Source organism: Prionailurus bengalensis, chromosome B1 (genome assembly GCF_016509475.1).
Source record: "Prionailurus bengalensis isolate Pbe53 chromosome B1, Fcat_Pben_1.1_paternal_pri, whole genome shotgun sequence".
In the NCBI taxonomy this organism is placed as follows: Eukaryota; Metazoa; Chordata; class Mammalia; order Carnivora; family Felidae; genus Prionailurus; species Prionailurus bengalensis.
In genome coordinates, this window is record NC_057344.1 from 6,200,694 (window position 1) to 6,220,344 (window position 19,651).

The 19,651-nt window shown below is 42.2% G+C and overlaps 1 protein-coding gene across 3 annotated transcripts in view; it reads left to right on the plus strand.

Annotated features, from left to right (window-relative positions):
- The window catches only part of MCPH1 (microcephalin 1), a 275,139-nt gene that overhangs the window by 108,783 nt on the left and 146,705 nt on the right, over positions 1 to 19,651 (plus strand). The window lies entirely within an intron of this gene.

Below are 19,651 nucleotides of genomic sequence, written 5' to 3' on the forward strand. Positions count from 1 at the left end.
TGAAGAGGGGCAGAGAGAGGGAGAGAAGCCCCCAAGCAAGCTCCAAGCTGTCCGTGCATAGCCTGACACTTGGCTCGATATCATGAACCCATGAGATCATGACCTGAGCCAAAACCAAGAGTCATATGCTTAACTGACTGAACCACCCAGGTGCATCCCATAAGCATTATTTGAACACTCTACCAAAGATACAAAGGTGAAAAGATGCTCAATATCATTAGAGAAATATAATTTGCAGCCACAGTGAGGTACCGGCATACATTTAATAAAACGGCTAAATAATAGAATATGTCAACAGATCCTCCAGCAAAGATGCAGAGCACCTGGGCCCTTGTACACTGCTGGTGAGGGTGGAAGGTGGAAAGGCTATTCTGGAAAATAGTTGGGAAGTTTTACATGAAGTTCAATGTATATTCACCATGTCACTCGGCAACCCGGCTCTGAGGTGTTTGCCTTAGGGAAATGAAAGCTCATGCTCACACAAGAATCTGTACCTGAAGATTTGTAACAGCTTTGCTCATAATCACGAAAACCTGGCAACAGCACCGATGTCCCTCAGTGGGTGAATATGGATAAGCAAACCATCCTTCCATATTGTGGAATACTGCTCAGTAATAAAAGACAGCAGTGATGCCTGCCACAACGTGGGTGAATCTCTTGCCTTGTGGGCTGCCTTCTGGTGAACCAGCTGGCCTCAGGGTAGGATAGTCCCCTCAGTGGGGCTGCCCTGAGGTACGCCTCCACCAGACGTACCCCCTTCTCCCACAGGACCCCAGGCCTCCAGGTGTCAAGCTGTTGGCGTTTCCAGACAGCTCCTACAAAGTCAGCCCTCCAGATCTAGCCTTGTGAAGTGCTGACTGCTACAATGGGGCAAAATCTCAAAGGCAGGAACAGTGTGTTGAGGTTCACCAAGAGGAAAAGTGGTAGATGAGACAAGAGAGCCAGATGGTGAAGACACCTTGGCCTTGGTGAAGTACTTGGATTATATTCCTTATGTCATGATGAGCTATCAGAAAGTTTATGCCCAGGGAGTGAGATGCTCTGACCCGTGTTGTTCAAAGGGTGGTGGCTGCTGTGTGGAGAACTTACCATGGGGAAGAAAGAATAGCATCAGAGTATATGCCGGCAGATTGTTGCCTTAGTATCCCAGTGAGAAAAAACCACAGCTTAGACTGGGTGGCAAGACACTCTCTGATTTGGACAATACTAGGAGGTTGGGGTTCAGGGATAGGCTGCAGGTCGTGAGGGGACTTGATGGTTTAACAAAGATCCTTTGTGATTTAAGAGGAACCTATTATCGCGGGGTTCCCTTTCATCTTGTGCACCAAGACAGGCGTCAGGAAGCCTGTGAGAGAAGCCAGTGCCAAGACAAGACACAGCCCAGGTGGCACATGCCATCCCACACCGGGAGTCACCTGAACTATGAATCTGGCAAGAGGAACCCTGCTAGTTTGATGCAATGGCCTCTGCTCCCTCTGGCTCCCACTGATTACATTCCAAGTGCTGGTAGCACCAAGAGTACACAAGTCACCCATGGACCCTGGCCAGACGGTCAACCAGGCAGGCCGGAAGCAATTCTCTTAAATATGCATAAGGCGGCACCACCTTGAGTAATTTCTTCTTCTAAAGGGTCCATGGTACTGCATTAGTTTCCTGTGGCTGCTGTGGCCAATTACCAGAACTGTATTGGCTTAAAAACAGCACAGATTTATTCTCTTACGGTTTTGGAGGTTGTAAGTCCAAAATAGGTTTCACTGGGCTCAAACCAAGGTGTTGTCAGTGCCTCATTCTCTCTGGAATCTATACGGGAGAGACTTGTTACCTGCATTTTCCAGTTTTAAAGGCTACATGCATTCCTTGGCTTGTGGCCCCTTCCAGCAGTCACATCCTTCTGACTTCTGTTTCTTTTGTCACACCTCCTCTGACTTCTTGCCTCTATCTTTGACTTATAAGGACTCTTATGGTCTCATGGGGCCAACTTGGATACTCCAGGATAGCTCCCCATCTCAAGATCCCTAACGTCATTGCATCTGTAACGTCCCTTTCACCATGGAAGGTAACATATTCTCAGATTTGGAGGCTCAGCTGTAGACAGCTTTGGGGAGGGCGTCATTCTGCAATCAAGTACAAGTACATTCTGCCATAAGTACAAATGCATTAATTCCTGAAGCACCATATTCCACGCTTCATTGTACCCCAGGTTGCTGACTTTTAATTGGTTTGAATTCTGTAAGGATAAGCTTTAAGAAAGCTTAGAAAGATGGAGAGGGTAAATGGCCATGTGAAGAGGCAGAGCTTAGAGTGATGTCTCTACAAGCCAAGGAATGCCAAGGATTTCCAGCAGCCAAGGGACTCTTGGACCACATTCTCCCTTAGAGCATCCCGAAGGAACCAGTTCTGCCAATGCATTCCTTTAGGACTTCTTGTCTTCAGAGGTGGCTTTGTTGATTATAAACAAGAAGAAAGACAATTGAGAAATTAAGAAAACAATAAAGAATAAAATAGTTCACCTTGGGTCTCTGACTATTGTGAAGCTGTCCATGTTCCTTCATGCTTACTGGGTGATGCTGGCAGGGAGCTAGGTTAACCTGAAGAGGGAGGGCCAGCTGTGTGGACTTCCAAGACAAGAACAAAGGCAGGACGGAGACAGAACTGTAACAGTACTGAACCCTGAGAGCCTTCCTCTGAGTTTTAAAGCTTGCAAAATAGTGCATGAAAGCATTCACTTAATTTTTTTTTTAATTTTTTTCATGTTTATTTATTTTTGAGAGACAGAGCACGAGCCGGGGAGAGGCAGAGAGAGAGGGAGACACAGAACGCGAAGCAGGCTCCAGGCTCTGAGCTGTCAGCACGGAGCCCGATGTGGGGCTCAAACTCATGAACCACAAGATCATGACCTGAGCTGAAGTTGGACACTTAACCGCCTGAGCCACCCAGGCGCCCTCAGTTAATATTTTTAACTAACACACTGCATATACCAGTATAGTGATTTTAAATAGTGATGAAGCAGTGACCTGAACATTTACTGTTACTTTTCCCGTACTAAGCTACTGATCAAGCCACTGTTACTTCTGTAAGGTATGACTTCTGACAGTTTCATATATTTTATCTTACCTTCTGCTGGGAAGACCAAAATCAACAAATAGTTATTCAGAGAGAATACCTATGCAAGTTGATTCACTGTTTAAATACCTACAGTGAAAATACACATCCGCACACATAGGGCTACATATGCGTTCTCTTTGGAGGTCCCCAAGTATTTCCATTATAGTATTACCATCATTTACAATGTCCCAATTGGCAGTACATTTACGTTAAGATTATTTTGAAATAGAAGACTCACAAGACTGTAACACAAGATCCAGGCCTCTGATGTTTTCACAGTTCGTAGGATGATAACATGAAACAAGAGGAAGATAATTGACTATGGGAAAGTTCGATGCCAGGCTACGTGGCCAGCCTCAGATCTGGTGATTTCACCAACCGAAAGTTGAACCCCCATCCCGCACAAAGCTGGAATAGACCTGGTTGACCTGCCCGGGTGCTGGGAACAGAAGTCCTTCTCACCAAGCCGCACTTCCCAGTGTGTGAGATGGAGCCACGTACAGCACGTCCCCCACAGGATTATGTGAGCGCTGGGAGTTAAACATACAGTGCTCACGGCAGCGACTGGCAGAAAGTGAGAACCTGACAAATGCCAGCCTTAGAACAGAAGTGACAGTGTCTCCAATTCCCACAAAGAGCTACCGGGATCAATTACTATCTGTGTCACGGGTTTCGTGCACAGAAAGGCTGCATTAACCCTACAATTTAAAAAGATACTTTTTCTCTGGACCAGTGGTATCTTTGCCATGGACAGTCCAGCTCATCCTCGTTAGCACCCAGGAACATCCGTGAAGGCTCCTGAGCACCGCAGGCACGTAGGAGTTTGAGGGACCTGAGAAGGGCACCCTTGCGTATCCGGAGGTATTTCAGTATAATTGGAAACTCCACTTATGTCAAAGCCACCGTAGTACTGATTTTCGTATATACTTTGGCCTTCTCCAGAACCATCAGGGCACAATTGCTGAAAGGGATCACTTTCACATTTTAAGAGTGATAGTTCTGGCATTCGTATCTTTCTAAGAAAACAACGACAGACATTGCTTTACCAGTGATGCCTAAACACTTCCTTGTGAGAAGTACCAATTCCTAAGAAATTGAGAAGGACCAGATCGGCTGTGGCTGAAAGTAAAATGCCTGTTTGTGTATTCGTGCCACACCGGGGATGACTGGGAAATGTTTCGTCTAGCTGGCCTTGCGTGTTTATTGATTTTAATGGGTTCTTGCTGACTTGCACTCTTAAGGGAAAAAAAAAGTTTAGAAATGAACCGAATCTCTTTCCCTGTTTATGTCACTTAAATAAGACAAAGATAGTGACTTCTTCCATGGCCTCCCTCCTTTAGTTTCCTAAAAACTGCTGTCACACACAGGTGCCTGGGTGGCTCAGTCAGTTGAGCATCTGACTTCAGCTCAGGTCACGATCTCATGGTTTGTAGGTTCGAGCCCCATGTCAGACTCTGTGTCAGCAGCTTGGAGCCCGGAGCTTTCTTCAGATTCTGTGTCTCCCTCTCCTTCCCCAACTTGTGCTCTCTCTCTCTCTTTCTCAAAAATAAACAAACATATAAAAATATATATTAAAAACTGCAGTTGCACAAACATAAACTTTTTTTTTAAGTAATCTCTACACCCAACATGGGGCTCAAACTCATGCATGATAAATTTTTTTGAGAGAGGATAGCCTCCATTGTCATTAGTAAAGCCAGCCCACATAATTTCTAAAGCTCAGTACACAGTATAATGTTCATCTGCAACTTGTGTATGACTTGAGATGTGAATTCCATATCTCAGGTTTCTTTTAGGATCAAGATTTGAAGCGTCCATATGATATACTTCAAGGACCACATTGTCTTTGTGTAAAGGAATGACTCTCTCTGTCTCTGTCTCTCTCTCTCTCTTTCTCTCTGTGGTCCCCCTCCTTTTTTCCTTGTCCCCAATGCAATTTGGGGGATTCTTAAAATATTCTTTTTGGCTAGCTGTATAAGCTTGCCTCCAAGAAAAACATTACTGAGAATGTTTTTATTTTAGGGTTTGTGTGGTATTCTCTGGAAATTGCTTGTAAAGGAGCATTCTAGCAGTTCTTTAAAATTAGATGGTTGTATGTGGCCCAGTTAGTCATATAAAAAAAAAAAGGTCATTTTATAACAAACTTCAGTTTGAATTTTTTATTTAAAAAAAATTTTTTTTTTTTTTTGAAGCCCGTGTTGGCAATTTCTACGTGTTTACAGCGGTTAGTACTCCCATTGTTCAGCCCGCTGTTTTCAGCAGAGAGAATAACTTGTGCTTTTCCTGCTTCGTGACTGAATTGTCTGGCAGATACAGAGAAATAGAAAACCGTGTCAGGAGTTGCTCTGTTTCCTATTCGTGGGAGACAGGAAGTAACACAACAGAAAAATAAAGAAATTGATTTGACCAAAGTACCCCTGTAGACCAAAGCTTTTTTGTCATGTTGTGTTTAAGCATAGTGCTGTGTGAATTCTTTAGAGACCCTGTCTTCTGCCTCTCATGTATTTGGTGTTTCCACCCTTTTCCCCTGACTTAGCTGTAACTCTTCATGTTCAGTGAAAGGCAGTGGGAGACCCTGTGAACAAGGCTTCTTCCTTCTGGCTCCCAATGAATTTAGCCCCATCTCCTTTTCAAAGACACAGCATAGGACTTGAGGAGTCATTCAGCCTGTATTCAGGTCAAAACATGTTGGTTCCGAACAGCTTATGAACAAGACTTGATGGCAGAGTTTTAAAGCCAGATCAGTTGTAAATGCAAATAAGAACTTCGGTCAGTTCTACAGCCAGATTTCAGGACAGTTTAACTATTAACAAAAGAACAAAAAACACTTTATAATCAGTGTTTCATAAATCAAAAGATGATGTCATAATGAGTTGATTTTCTTGAAACAATGTGATTCAATGTTGGCTTCCTCGCGCTGGATTCAGTAAGCGGTGCGTCTGAGTTAATTGGCGCAAACATAGAATCGAAGGTCATAATCAGAATGCAGCCCGTGGTTCACCCAGTCTGGGCCTCTTGTTTGCCAGGAGGAAGCTGAGTTGCTCTCCTGGTGTTATCACCAGTGGTAGAACCGGGCCTTGAGTGTAGGATTGTCACTGGTGTTTTAGTCCATTACATTGCCTTCTCAAGACTATTTAAAAAGAATCATCTTGAAAACCATTCTCTCTCTCCCTCTCTTTTTTTGTTCTACCTTAATTTCTGAGCACATTCTAAGAATAAGGTTTAGACAGAATGAACTTGGTGTACCACATTTGTCACTAGGGTTTTTGAGCTGTTTTCTTAAGTTCTCTCTAACATTTATTGGTTACAACCATGTGCTAGGCACTTATAATACTAAGCTGACTAAGGTCTACAGCTTGGTTCTTTGATCCCTCATTGGCCTGATTCCAAAGTTCTCTTTACTGTGCCACAGATTATAGCTTGGTAAAGTACTTACACTTTAAAAAACATTTTCATATCCACTGCTTCACTGGGTTCTTACAGAATGTTTTTGCAACAGAGAAGGACCCTGTTTGTGTTTAGTGATGGAGACATTAGGGGGGAAAAAAAAAACTTGTCTGACTTGAATGTGGATCTTTGAAACAGTCTTCCTCAAGGCATCCTCCAAAGCAGTGGCTGTAAGTAGTCATGTCAAAGTGCACCTGCGTTATGACCTTTCATTATTCACACAATGGATTCTGTTTGTGGAGAGACTGTGGTGTTTCACTCCTTTCACTGAAGTAGTTCCTGAAAACTGCCCGCACTCTTGCTCTGCAGAGCCTCACATGAGATGCAGCGGAACCGACCCTTGGCACCCCAGGGCATAGGTGGTCCTGTTCACATCCCCCACCCTGTCTGCCATCCCTTTGGTTCATCCTGGCAATTCCTCAGGTGTGCTTTTTTTCTCCCCGCATTGGAGGCACAGTGCTTTCCTAGTTCCATAATCCCATGATTGAGGACAGGTGAGAAAAGGTGATTGCCCTGGAAAATCGAGGGCTTTGGTGCTGCCTTTCATGAGAATATCTGAGAAGGTTTGTGAACAGGACTGTGATGATCACAGTTGAAAGGAGAGCTGTTTTTGAGAGCAAGAAGTGTGTGAAGTCACTTGACACAGCCATTGACTATAGTATGAGTGAGGTTCCTTCGCCATTTTTTGGAATTCATAGCTTTATGTTAATAATTCATTCTTTAATGTTATAAAGTGCTAGACAGAACCAAATTAATACACCTGACAACACGAAAGCAAGTGCACAGGTCCTGAAGCTGAGACTTTGTGTGGAAGAGAAAGCCCTGAGGCATTTTGAGTGAGGAGAAGGAGGAGAGGTATTTGGAGAGGCTTTCAGGGACCAGAGCATGGCTCTGGAGGTCACGATCAGGTGTTTGGAGTATTTTAACTAGAGAGTGACAGGCTTTTGTCTCTCTCGCTTCTATGTAAGGAATGGATCGCAAAAAGGTAACAGTAAGCAGAGTGACCAGAAGGAGGCAGTTTTGATCAGATAGGTCAGCAATTACCATGGCCATGACCAGCATAATGCAGAGAAGCTATCAGACTGGTGTACTTTTTAGGAAGATCTAACAGGATTTGATAATACATAGTATGTGGGACTAGAGAAGTCACGATGGCTCCTACCTAAATTTTTTACCTGAGCCTCTGAGGGTAGATAGTGGTGCCATTTACTGAGGCAGGAAATATTGGGGGAGAAAAATGTTTGAGGTTTGGGGTATAATAAGAAATTCTACACACCCGAAAAACAAATAACCCAGTGAAGAAATGGGCAGAAAACATGAATAGACACTTCTCTAAAGAAGACATCCGGATGGCCAACAGGCACATGAAAAGATGTTCAGCGTCGCTCCTTATCAGGGAAATACAAATCAAAACCACACTCAGGTATCACCTCACGCCAGTCAGAGTGGCCAAAATGAACAAATCAGGAGACTATAGATGCTGGAGAGGATGTGGAGAAACGGGAACCCTCTTGCACTGTTGGTGGGAATGCAAATTGGTGCAGCCGCTCTGGAAAGCAGTGTGGAGGTTCCTCAGAAAATTAAAAATAGACCTACCCTATGACCCAGCAATAGCACTGCTAGGAATTTATCCAAGGGATACAGGAGCACTGATGCATAGGGCCACTTGTACCCCAATGTTCATAGCAGCACTCTCAACAATAGCCAAATTATGGAAAGAGCCTAAATGTCCATCAACTGATGAATGGATAAAGAAATTGTGGTTTATATACACAATGGAATATTACATGGCAATGAGAAAAAATGAAATATGGCCTTTTGTAGCAACGTGGATGGAACTGGAGAGTGTGATGCTAAGTGAAATAAGCCATACAGAGAAAGACAGATACCATATGGTCTCACTCTTATGTGGATCCTGAGAAACTTAACAGGAACCCATGGGGGAGGGGAAGGAAAAAAAAAAAAAAAAGAGGTTAGAATGGGAGAGAGCCAAAGCATAAGAGACTGTTAAAAACTGAGAACAAACTGAGGGTTGATGGGGGGTGGGAGGGAGGAGAGGGTGGGTGATGGGTATTGAGGAGGGCACCTTTTGGGATGAGCACTGGGTGTTGTATGGAAACCAATTTGTCAATAAATTTCAGAAAAAAAAAAAAAAAAGAAATTCTGATGTGTACATATTGAGTGTGAGATTCCTATTAGGCATTCAAGTAGAGATATCACACAATATCACATAGGTGTGTGTGTGTGTGTGTGTTTTTAGGGTAAAGGTTAGTACTATACATATTCCTTTGGGAGCCATTAGTGCATAGATGGAACAAAAGCCATGGTATCTAGGGCGTGAGTGTATAGTGAGGAGAGAAGTGAGTTTAACACTGAGCCCCAGGCTGTGCCAACATTTACCAGTTGAGAAAGAGGAGGACGAGCAAGCAAGGGAGACTGAGAAACATCAGGTGGCCCTGAGGAGAGTGTGATGCTCAGGTAGAGGAGGAACTGTCTCGGGAAGGAGAGTGTATTTGACCACACACACAAACGCTGTAAGACCAATACTGTGAAGGCAGAGGACCAGCCATTGGACTTGAGCAGATGGTTGCTCTCAGGAGCCTTGGCAACAGCAAGTGCAATGATGAGGAGGTTGAACAGTAAGTAAAGAGCTGGAAATGGCACAACTATTTCTAGATCTCTTGTTGCAAGTGGATCAGAGACATAGGTCCTGGTAGCTGGATGGGGCAACATGAAATATGATGAAAGCTCTGGGAGGTGGCCAGCTGAAAGATGATATTTCCGGCGCTTGACAATTTGATTTTATCACAGCGAGTTGGGAGTGTGCTTGTGGAGCACCTGAACCTATTGGTGTAGCAGGAAGGAAGAAACTAGATTGAGGTTATGTTTATTAAAACAAAAGGTGCCGTATTTGGCAAACAGTTTAAATGGATGAGGCTGAGAATCAGCAAATCAAGAGATTCAGCTTTGTTTGATACATCGCTGCCCATCCCTTTCAAAATGATGGCCATCAGGGACCACACTGTGTTTGTTTAACTTGGCACATCTCATGCCAGCTCTTAATTTTCCTAAACCTCAAGTAATCTCTTTCTTGCCTTACCATTGAAGACTGTAGGACTTCCACTATGGTTGATACCGAGTTGTCACAAATTCCAAGCTCATTTTTAGAAACAAATTTCAGCTGTTCTTACAGGTGCATCTTTATCTCAGTTCTGCAACTTTCTTTTGAGTTCCCCAGTTGTCTTTTCTGACGCCCAGTGAAACTGTTCTCATTTTCAGTAACAACACAGAATATCTTAACTTGAGGTTCTCATCAGAAAAATGCAGCCAGGGGCGCCTGGGTGGCGCAGTCGGTTGGGCGTCCGAGTTCAGCCAGGTCACGATCTCGCGGTCCGGGAGTTCGAGCCCCGCGTCAGGCTCTGGGCTGATGGCTCAGAGCCTGGAGCCTGTTTCCGATTCTGTGTCTCCCTCTCTCTCTGCCCCTCCCCCGTTCATGCTCTGTCTCTCTCTGTCCCCAAAATAAATAAATGTTGAAAAAAAAAATTAAAAAAAAAATGCAGCCATGATTTGAGGCACTGGGACTTCTTGAACATAGTTTTTAGCTATCTGTCATTTGCATGTCCTTTTAGGTATCTGTCAGTAATGGTGGGGACATTGTTAGTTCTCCCTTCTTTTAGGTTTCTAAGCTCTGTCCCCAAGTTAAAAGAGATTGCCAAAGAACATCACTCTTGAACTCTGTGTCTGCATAAGAACCTCTGTGAATTGGGGCGCCTGGGTGGCACAGTCGGTTAAGCGTCCGACTTCAGCCAGGTCACGATCTCGCGGTCCGTGAGTTCGAGCCCTGCGTCAGGCTCTGGGCTGATGGCTCAGAGCCTGGAGCCTGTTTCCGATTCTGTGTCTCCCTCTCTCTCTGCCCCTCCCCCGTTCATGCTCTGTCTCTCTCTGTCCCAAAAATAAATAAACGTTGAAAAAAAAAATTAAAAAAAAAAAAGAACCTCTGTGAATTAGGCTTTAGTGATAACATTAGGTTTTGAAGAGAGCTGATGTAAGAAATGCCAGATTTTAGACAACTAGCATACGTGCCTCAAAACTGTAGTTGACAACATTGTACGTTTTGCTACCTGACACTACCTATGTGTCATCTACACAATACATTTCTCCTAAAATTCATTGCCCTGGAATGTTCTCTACAGAAAACTTTTTAGGCTTTTCTTTACCAGAGAATGAGAAATTTGTAACTAAAAGTGGTTTTGTCCACTGAAATAATAGCTTGCCTTAGATGCATGGTAGAGTTATCAGTTCCATGACAGAAACCTTAGTTCTTTTGAGTTGGTTGTCTTTCTGACCACTGGAGAGTGCCCTTCAGTGCACAGAGAAATACCTCTCCACCAAATTTTGTTTTATGTAATTCTTTTTTTTTAAGATTTTATTTTTAAATAATCTCTACACCCAATGTGGGGTTTCAACTCACAACCTCAAGATCAAGAGTCACATGCTTCACCAACTCAGCCAGCCAAACCCCCTTATGTAATTTTTTTTTAATTTTGGTTTCATCAGATAAATCACAAAACAAGAAAGAATAGTATACAAATACTTCATTCTATTCACAGTCTTTTAATTGAAGTGTAAGTGATGTATTGGTTTCAGGCATACAACATAATGATTCGACATTTGTTACGTATTGTGAAATGATTGCCACAATAGGTCTATTTAACGTCCGTCACCATACATTTTTTTTTTCTTGTGATGGGAACTTTTAAGATCTACTGTCTTAGCAATTTTCAAATAGTCACCATGATGTACATTACACCTCCATTACTTGTTTATTTTGTAGCTGGAAGTTTGTATCCTTTGACCTTCACCGATTTCTGATATGCCATATATACTTTATTGTGGTAGAACGTTTGTTTCAATTGTTAAATTTTAAACAATATTTTTTGTTGGTACAACTTACTTAGAGATAGCCATACCCTTCTTGGCACAAGAGACTAGGGCAAAATAAAAGAGACTGACTCTTGGCAAAAGAGACTAGGCACAAGAGACCAGGGCACAAGAGACTCCTTCAAACATAAAAGCAGAATTTCTTTAACGGACCTGGTTATTTAGCAAAATACAAGCTCTATGAGGGCAGAGACTGTACCTGTCTTTTCTCACCTGGCCCAGGACCCAGGGTGGAGCTGGAACACAACACATACTTGTTGAATGAGTAAGTGAGTTGGTAGATGACCAAACATACTTATTTCTTTAAAGATCCCTGGAACTTTTAGGGCGCACGGGTGGCTCACTCGGTTAAGCGCCTGACTTCGGCTCGGGTCATGATCTCACAGCTCGTGAGTTCGAGCCTCGCATTGGGCTCTGTGCTGACAGCTCAGAGTCTGGAGCCTGCTTTGGATTCTGTGTCTCCCTCTCTCTCTGTCTCACCCCCCGCTTGCACTCTGTCTCTCTCTGTCTCTCAAAAATAAATAAACGTTAAAAAAAAATTACAAAATCCCCAGAACTTCTGTTTGCCTCTGATGAGCTAAAAATGTCATATAAAAACATTGTACATCATTATAAATTATGAAAGTACCCATGCAGTTCATGATTTTCTTGTTAAAATTCATGAAAATAAGATGACCTGATGCTCTCATTTAAGAAAAAAAATCTTTACAACTTAAATTCACAGAAAGAATAAGAAACAGTGGTTGTTCTTAGTAGCCATAATATTTGGCTTATTGTCTATGATGGTAATAATAATTTCTACTTTGTTTTTCATACACTGAAGTGATGTTTCTGATGTTTGTTTTAGTTACATTGGAATGTGTTATATTTATTTCTTTGTTTTCATTTTGATAAGAAAAGTACGAGCTTGTGTTATTTATAAAGATGTTTGGACTTCACATGGAAGTATGCTGGTGAAATGCTGGGTCACCCTGGTCTTTGCTTAGCAATGTGTAAAAAGTGGCTCATAGTGGCCGTTAAGCTCTAACATCCAAGAATAATCCATTTTCATTTTTTCCGGCTGGAAAAGATTAGGTGAGCTATGAGCGGCATAAATCTCACTTAAGTGCCTGTGTACTATATAGCGGAACTTTTTTGTAACAATATTTTGAGCATGTATCAATGTACGGCGTCTTTTTCCTCTTTCTATCTGGTATTTAGTCTCTGTCAGTATCTCTTAAAAAGGAAACAGACTTCTTAACTACTTATTTTTGGTACCTTATTGCTTATCTTATCTGTCTTGGTTAAATAGGTTGTATTAAGGTTTTGGTTTCCTGCCACTTTTTTTTTTTTTTTTTTTTTTTTTTTTGAGAGAGCCAGAGTGCTTTTTAAACTTAATAACAGATGAATCCTCTGGGGGTCTTATTAAATGCAGATTCTAGTTCAGTAGGTCTGGGTCCTAAGCTTCTTCACTGGCTACCAGCTCCCAGGTGATGTGCAGGTTGCTGGCCTTAGGACTGTGTGCTGAATTAGAAGGTTCTAGAGACCAGCTGGCCATTTCTGGAGGACGAGGTGGCACTGCTTCCAGACATAGACAATGTAGGGACAGGGGCTTTTCCGCCAGGAGGCTTCGACTCTCTCCACATGTCAATACAATACTCCACTGTGGGCACAGAGACTTGAAAAGTTTTAGTGAGTTGCTTATAGTCACAGTGATTGAAAATGGTGAATTTTAAATTTGAAGTCAGGCTGTCCTCAATTCATAGCCCGTAATCTTCCTGGCATCTACTTGTAGAGATAGCCTAGAGAATATTTTTATCTTGTACCACCTTAAACTTGGATAACTTTATTCTGTGGCTGCCCACCACTGTATGTGCTTTTGAAAGGTTAACAGATAAGAGACTGAGTTTTAAATATTTTTTTAATGCTTATTTATTTTTAAGAGAGAGAGAGGCAGAATGTGAGCAGGGGAGGGGCAGAAAGAGAGAGGGAGACACAGAATCTGAAGCAGGCTCCAGGATCTGAGCCATCAGCACACAGCCCGAGACGCAGGGCTCCAACTCATGAACTATGAGATCATGACCTGAGCCAAAGTTGGACGCTTAACCGACTGAGCCACCCAGGCGCCCCGAGAGTGCCGTTCACTGGCTGTGTGACCTGTAAGGCAGTTACACTCTCGAAGCTTCATTTTCCTTATCTGCAAAATCATCGAAAGGTCATCGAAATAAAGTACTGAGTAAGTTCTCAATAAATAAATATCAATTATGGTCATTAAACAAGCATTTTTGATACCCGTCAGTAGCCTTCATTCAAATCATACCTTGACCCAGAAGGTCGCATAATGTCTGATTCGTCAGCTATGGTGTTTGTGGAATACACAAACGTGCAGAGACAGCCAGCTGGTGAGAAGTGGACTGGGGCATATGGGGAGGCCGCTTGCTGGGTACGGGGTATACTCCCAGAATGGTTATTTTGAAATGAGAGAGAAGTGAATATGCTAAATGCCACTGAACTGTACACGTTAAAACAGTTAATTATGTATTTTGAGAATGGCAACTCAATTTTTAAAAATCATCTGTGGAACATTGCCTCATTGAGGGAGGCATTTCATCTGCAGAATAGGTTTATATTTTAAAATAACTGTGGAATCATGTAAAGCATTTCTTGATGTTAAAAGATGTGTTGGTAACAGAGGAATGGCTTATTTTGGAACAAATATTATTGCCTTGAAACTTTGCCAGTTCAAGTTGGTCCTTTTGGAAGACCAGACCTCCTCTGTTTTCTGGCTCCTAAGTGTTTGGGACATAAGCACCCTATATGCCCTATTAATTTGTCAAAAATTATACCATTGATAGCCCCAACTTTTTAAGCCTGATGTTTAACCTAGAAATAACTTCATTGCCACAACTATTTCATTAGCTACATGGATACATTTGTAACTTAAAATGATGGATAATGTTTTCATGTGACAGAAAGGTTAACTAACTCGCCTTTTGTCACAGGGCTGCAGAGAGACGGAGATTGGCTTAACCCGGTTGCCTGGATTCCGTGGTGTTAGTACATTATATGGTGTAGTTGTGGAAAAAACACAAATGTTATTCTCCCTCTAGGAGAAGTCAAAACAATGTGCATAGTAGCGACTTCTCTTAAGATGTTGTTGTTTGAGCAAATTAATTACTCATAACTGAGACTAAGAATCTATAAACTCTGATGAGAAAACATTTGTAATTTGATTTGTATTGTTTTCTTGTTAGCTTAAAATAGCAAAAGATTAGTAATTACTACTTTTGTTCCTCTTCTATAGGAAAGAAGAGATTTGAGGGCATCCTGGGTAGCTTAGTGGGTTAGGCACCCAACTTCGTCTCAGGTCATGCTCTCACGGGGCTCTTGAGTTTGAACCCCGCATCGGGCTCTGTGCTGACAGCTCAGATCCTGGAGTCTGCTTTGGATTCTGTCTCCCCCTCTCTCTGCCCCTCCCCTACCCATGCTCTGTCTCTGTCTCTCTCTCTCAAAACTAAATAACCATAAAAAAATTTTTAAGGAAGAAGAGGTTTGCAAATGCTAAATAGATGTTTTTACACCTCCATAAACGTTTACAGCTCCCGCAGTTGGTGGGTGCAAGAATGGGTAGGGCAGAGAGCAGTACAGATAACACCAATCTCTTCTCAGTGATTAGAGCATGAAGTAAGCTTTTGAACTATTTGACTGGATTCCCACAGGTTAAATCTGAGGCATAAGTTTCTGTCTGTCAGATTTGATTATAAGGTCATCAGTGGATATGTTGAACAACATGAAGTCTTCTATATACAAAGAATATTTTTTTTTAATTTTTTTTTTCCCAGCGTTTTTATTTATTTTTGGGACAGAGAGAGACAGAGCATGAACGGGGGAGGGGCAGAGAGAGAGGGAGACACAGAATCGGAAACAGGCTCCAGGCTCTGAGCCCAGAGCCTGACGCGGGGCTCGAACTCCCGGACCGCGAGATCGTGACCTGGCTGAAGTCGGACGCTTAACCGACTGCGCCACCCAGGCGCCCCTATGCAAAGAATATTATTGATGTTTCCCACAAAGAAGGCCCTCTTTGTCCATACCTGCTATGTTCTTACGAGTGTTGTTAGTGCTACAACTGCATTTGAATTTACCAATTAAATATGGTAGGTAGTAAGCTCTAGGGAGAGGTCCAAAAACAATGACTGATTCAGCTGGCCATTTAGAATCTCCGAATACACTTAATATTACAGTAAAAAATTGTGAATGTTAATGTTTTCAACACAACCAATAATGCTTTTAAGTGAGTTAAATCAGCTTTATGTTACAGCTGTGATTTTTGTACTGGCAGTCAGTCATTAACCAGTTGGAGTCATTAATTTTTTCAAGCTCAACCCAAAATCACTATTTCATGCCACTTTTCTCTCACTCCCAACCTTCGCTCATCACTTGTACATTGAAATAATTCCACACTGTTTTTCCTCTCTTTAAAATTATTTTTGAGAAGTTAGTAATTGAGCGTACCTTGTTTAGTGTTTTTGCTTACTAAATGCTTTCAGAATAAATTAATTTTTTTCTTAGCTGAAGAAAATTTTTTATGCAAATAGGAAAAATTAAGAAATTATTAGATATTAAGGAATTAACGTTAAGAGAAATTAATTTGGTTCTGGTTTGGAAAGTGACATGTAGGAGCCGTTGGGTGGCTCACTCAGTTATATGTCCAACTCTTGATCTCAGCCCAGCTTCGTGAGTTCGAGCCCCACATTGGGCTCTGAGCCGATGGCACAAAGCCTGCTTGGGATTCTGTCTCTCCGTCTCTCTCTGCCTCTCCCTTGCTTGTCTTCTATCTCTCTCTCAAAATAAGTCAATAAAAATAAAAGTGACATTTACTGATCATGAGCTACAGTACTTCCGGCCACTGAATTTTCTAACTATTCTTTGGAGATTAGGAAGTCGAAGCTTGGGGCACCTGGGTGGCGCAGTCGGTTAAGCGTCCGACTTCAGCCAGGTCACAATCTCGCGGTCCGTGAGTTCGAGCCCCGCATCAGGCTCTGGGCTGATGGCTCAGAGCCTGGAGCCTGTTTCCGATTCTGTGTCTCCCTCTCTCTCTGCCCCTTCCCCGTTCATGCTCTGTCTCTCTCTGTCCCAAAAATAAATAAACGTTGGAAAAACAAAAAAAAAGGAAGTCGAAGCAGTTAGTAAAAGCACCATGACCACTAGCCAGCACCACTATGAAATAACAATATGAACTTTTTAAATTTGAAAGTGAAGAAATACAGTGCTTTCCATACATAGATACATTCATTTATGCCCAGAAACACTTTGGGGTTATGCTTTCCTGTGTGTGTGGTGTTTTGTTTGTTTGTTTGTTTTGTTTTTTTTGTTTTTTAACAAATCAAATCCATCTACCTCACAAAGGAGTTCAAGTAATTGTACTGCTGTCACTGTTTCTCTTCTGCACTGTATTGGGGGGGCCGGTCTTAGTGCAATAATGGAGCTAAAAAAATATGCACACAGATTGGGAAAGCAGCAAATAAAACTGTTTATTCACAAAAGACATGACTGGCTACATAGAAAACATCAACAAATCTACAAAAAAGCTCCCACAACTAGTGAGTTCAGCAAGGTTTTAGGGTGCAAGCTCAATATACAAAATTCAGTTGTATTTCTGTGTACTAGCAATAAACAACTGGAATCCTGATTTTTTTTATTGCAATTTATGGGACGCCTGGGTGGCTCAGTCAGTTAAGTGTCCAACTTTGACTCAGGTCATGATCTCACAGTCTGTGAGTTCGAGCCCCGCATCAGGCTCTGTGCTGACAGCTCAGAGCCTGCAACCTGCTTTGGATACCGTGTTTCCCTCTCTCTGCCCCACCTCTTCTGGCACTCTGTCTCTCTGTCTCTCTCTCTCTCTCAAAAATAAACAAACATTAAATTAAAAAAATAAAATGAAATTTATATTAGCATCCGCAGAAATTAAAATATTTAAATCTTGACAACATATTTGCAGGTCTATGCTGAAAACTACAAAACACTATGAAAGAAATCAAAGAAGACCTAAATAAAAAGAGAGATGTACTATGTTCATGAATTGGGAAAATGGATACGTTTCTTGAAAAATATTTGTTTATTTTAAGAGAGAGAGAGAGAGAGAGAGAGTGTGTGTGTGTGTGTGCTGTGCACAGGTGAGCAGGGGAGAGGGAGAGAGAAAGAATCCCAAGCGGGCTCCACACTGACTGGTGCAGGGCCTGACGTGAGGCTGAGTCTTAAAAACCTTGAGATCATGACCTAAGCTCAAATCAAGAGTTGGAAGCTTAACCAACTGAGCCACCCAGGTGCCTGTGAATATGTATACTTTTTTTTTTTTTTAATATGTATACTTTTTAAGCTGTGGGTTGGTTCTCCCTTCTCCTTTTTATTTCTTGAAGTATAGCTGACATATAATGTTATATTCATTTCAGGTGTACAACAAAGTGATTCAACATTTATGTGTATTAGGAAGTGATCACCATGATGAATCTAGCCACGCTCCAGTCACTATACAAAGTCATTACATACTAACTGTCATTCCCTATACTGTACGTCGTATCTTTGTGCCTTCTACCCCCTTCTCCTAGTTTTCCCATCCCCTTACTCCTCTCCTCCCCCCACCCCGGCAAACCACTAGATTGTTCTCTGTATACAGGAGTCTGTTTCTGTTTTGTTTTTATTTTTAGATTCCACGTATAAATGAAATTAGATGACATTTGTCTTTCTCTTTGGTTCTCCCCATTTTGATCTATAGATTCAACTCAGTTCCAATTACAGGCTCAGCAAGATTTTTTTTTTTTTTTTTTAGATATTGACAAGCCAGTTCTAGTTGCAAAAGCACTTTTGAAAGAGAAGAGCAAAGTTAAGTTGGATGATCACACAATAGAGGAATCTAGGTGGTAGTTAAATGAGAACTCTCTGTACTGTAAGTCCGAAATGATCCAACCTACATGTTTTTAAACATCCAGTATAATTTATGAGGCTTTATAATAAAAAAAAAAAAAATGGCCTACCCTGCCTGCCTTGCTGTTTCCCAGCCTAGATTTTCACTCCTAAATTAGCCTTCTGATATTTTGCCTACATATTTCTAAATAAAATGCTTTTCTTGCTGGTTGTTGTTGTTTTTTTTTTTTTTTAATTTACTTGGAGACATTGACTTCCTTCTGAGGAAGATCATAGTATGCCTGTATAGCTGTCTTTTAGTATTATCCACTCTTCTGTTCCCCAGTGTACTCAATATGGTTATGATTTTTAACATTTATTTTGCATGTAAATACACACTGACGCACGCGCGCACACACACACACACACACAGGAATGAGTATATGGGTGCTTTTTGAACTGAGCCATGTAAGTTACTATGATTCATTTCTGGTAATTTTTGTTTGTTGGTTTTCCCGAGCTAATCATTGACAGTCATTTTGATTGCTTAGTTTTGTATGTACCTATCACCAACTCCCTGCAAAAATTTCTAAAAGCATTATAATTCTTCTCTCAAATACGTCTATACACCAGTTCACCTTCCAGTCTCATTTATTATTCTTGGAACACCACCCATGAACCCCTTTGTCTTCTTCCCCTTGAGACTGGTTCTCTATCGTCTATAGAGCTGCTATTATCCAGGGACTTCCATCACTGTGATCCCAGAAATTCCATTCTTACTTGGTTTGGTCCATGTTTACAAGCTAGAGGATTTTATCAAATGGGTATAAAGTCATGTTCAGTTATGAGGCACTGAAAAGCTGATTGAAACTCTGCCTGCCTGAGTGGCTCATAGGCGATTAGATGTGAATGGAGGTGTTTGAGGTGCGAGCGTTGGTATTTGTGTCTTTTTTCCCTGGGTTGATTAGCGTACAGGAAAGCATGGCTGGTGTCCTGCCGTCCTGCCTGCATGCGGGGTTCTGTGCCGGCACCCCGGGGGTGGGGGTGGGGTGGGGGTGGGGGGGTGGGGTGGGGGTGGGGGGGTGGGGTGGGGGTGGGAGGGTGGGTGGAGGGCTGGAGAGGTCTCCCCTATGCTTTCCACCACTGCTCTCACACAGCCTGTGGGACTTGGCTTTTCTGTTGTTCCAGCAGAGGGTGGGCTAGGGGGTAGGAGGTTTCTCCTGTTTACCCTGTTCGACGCCCCATTTTCAGAGGCATCCACTGCCACCAGTTTCTTTGC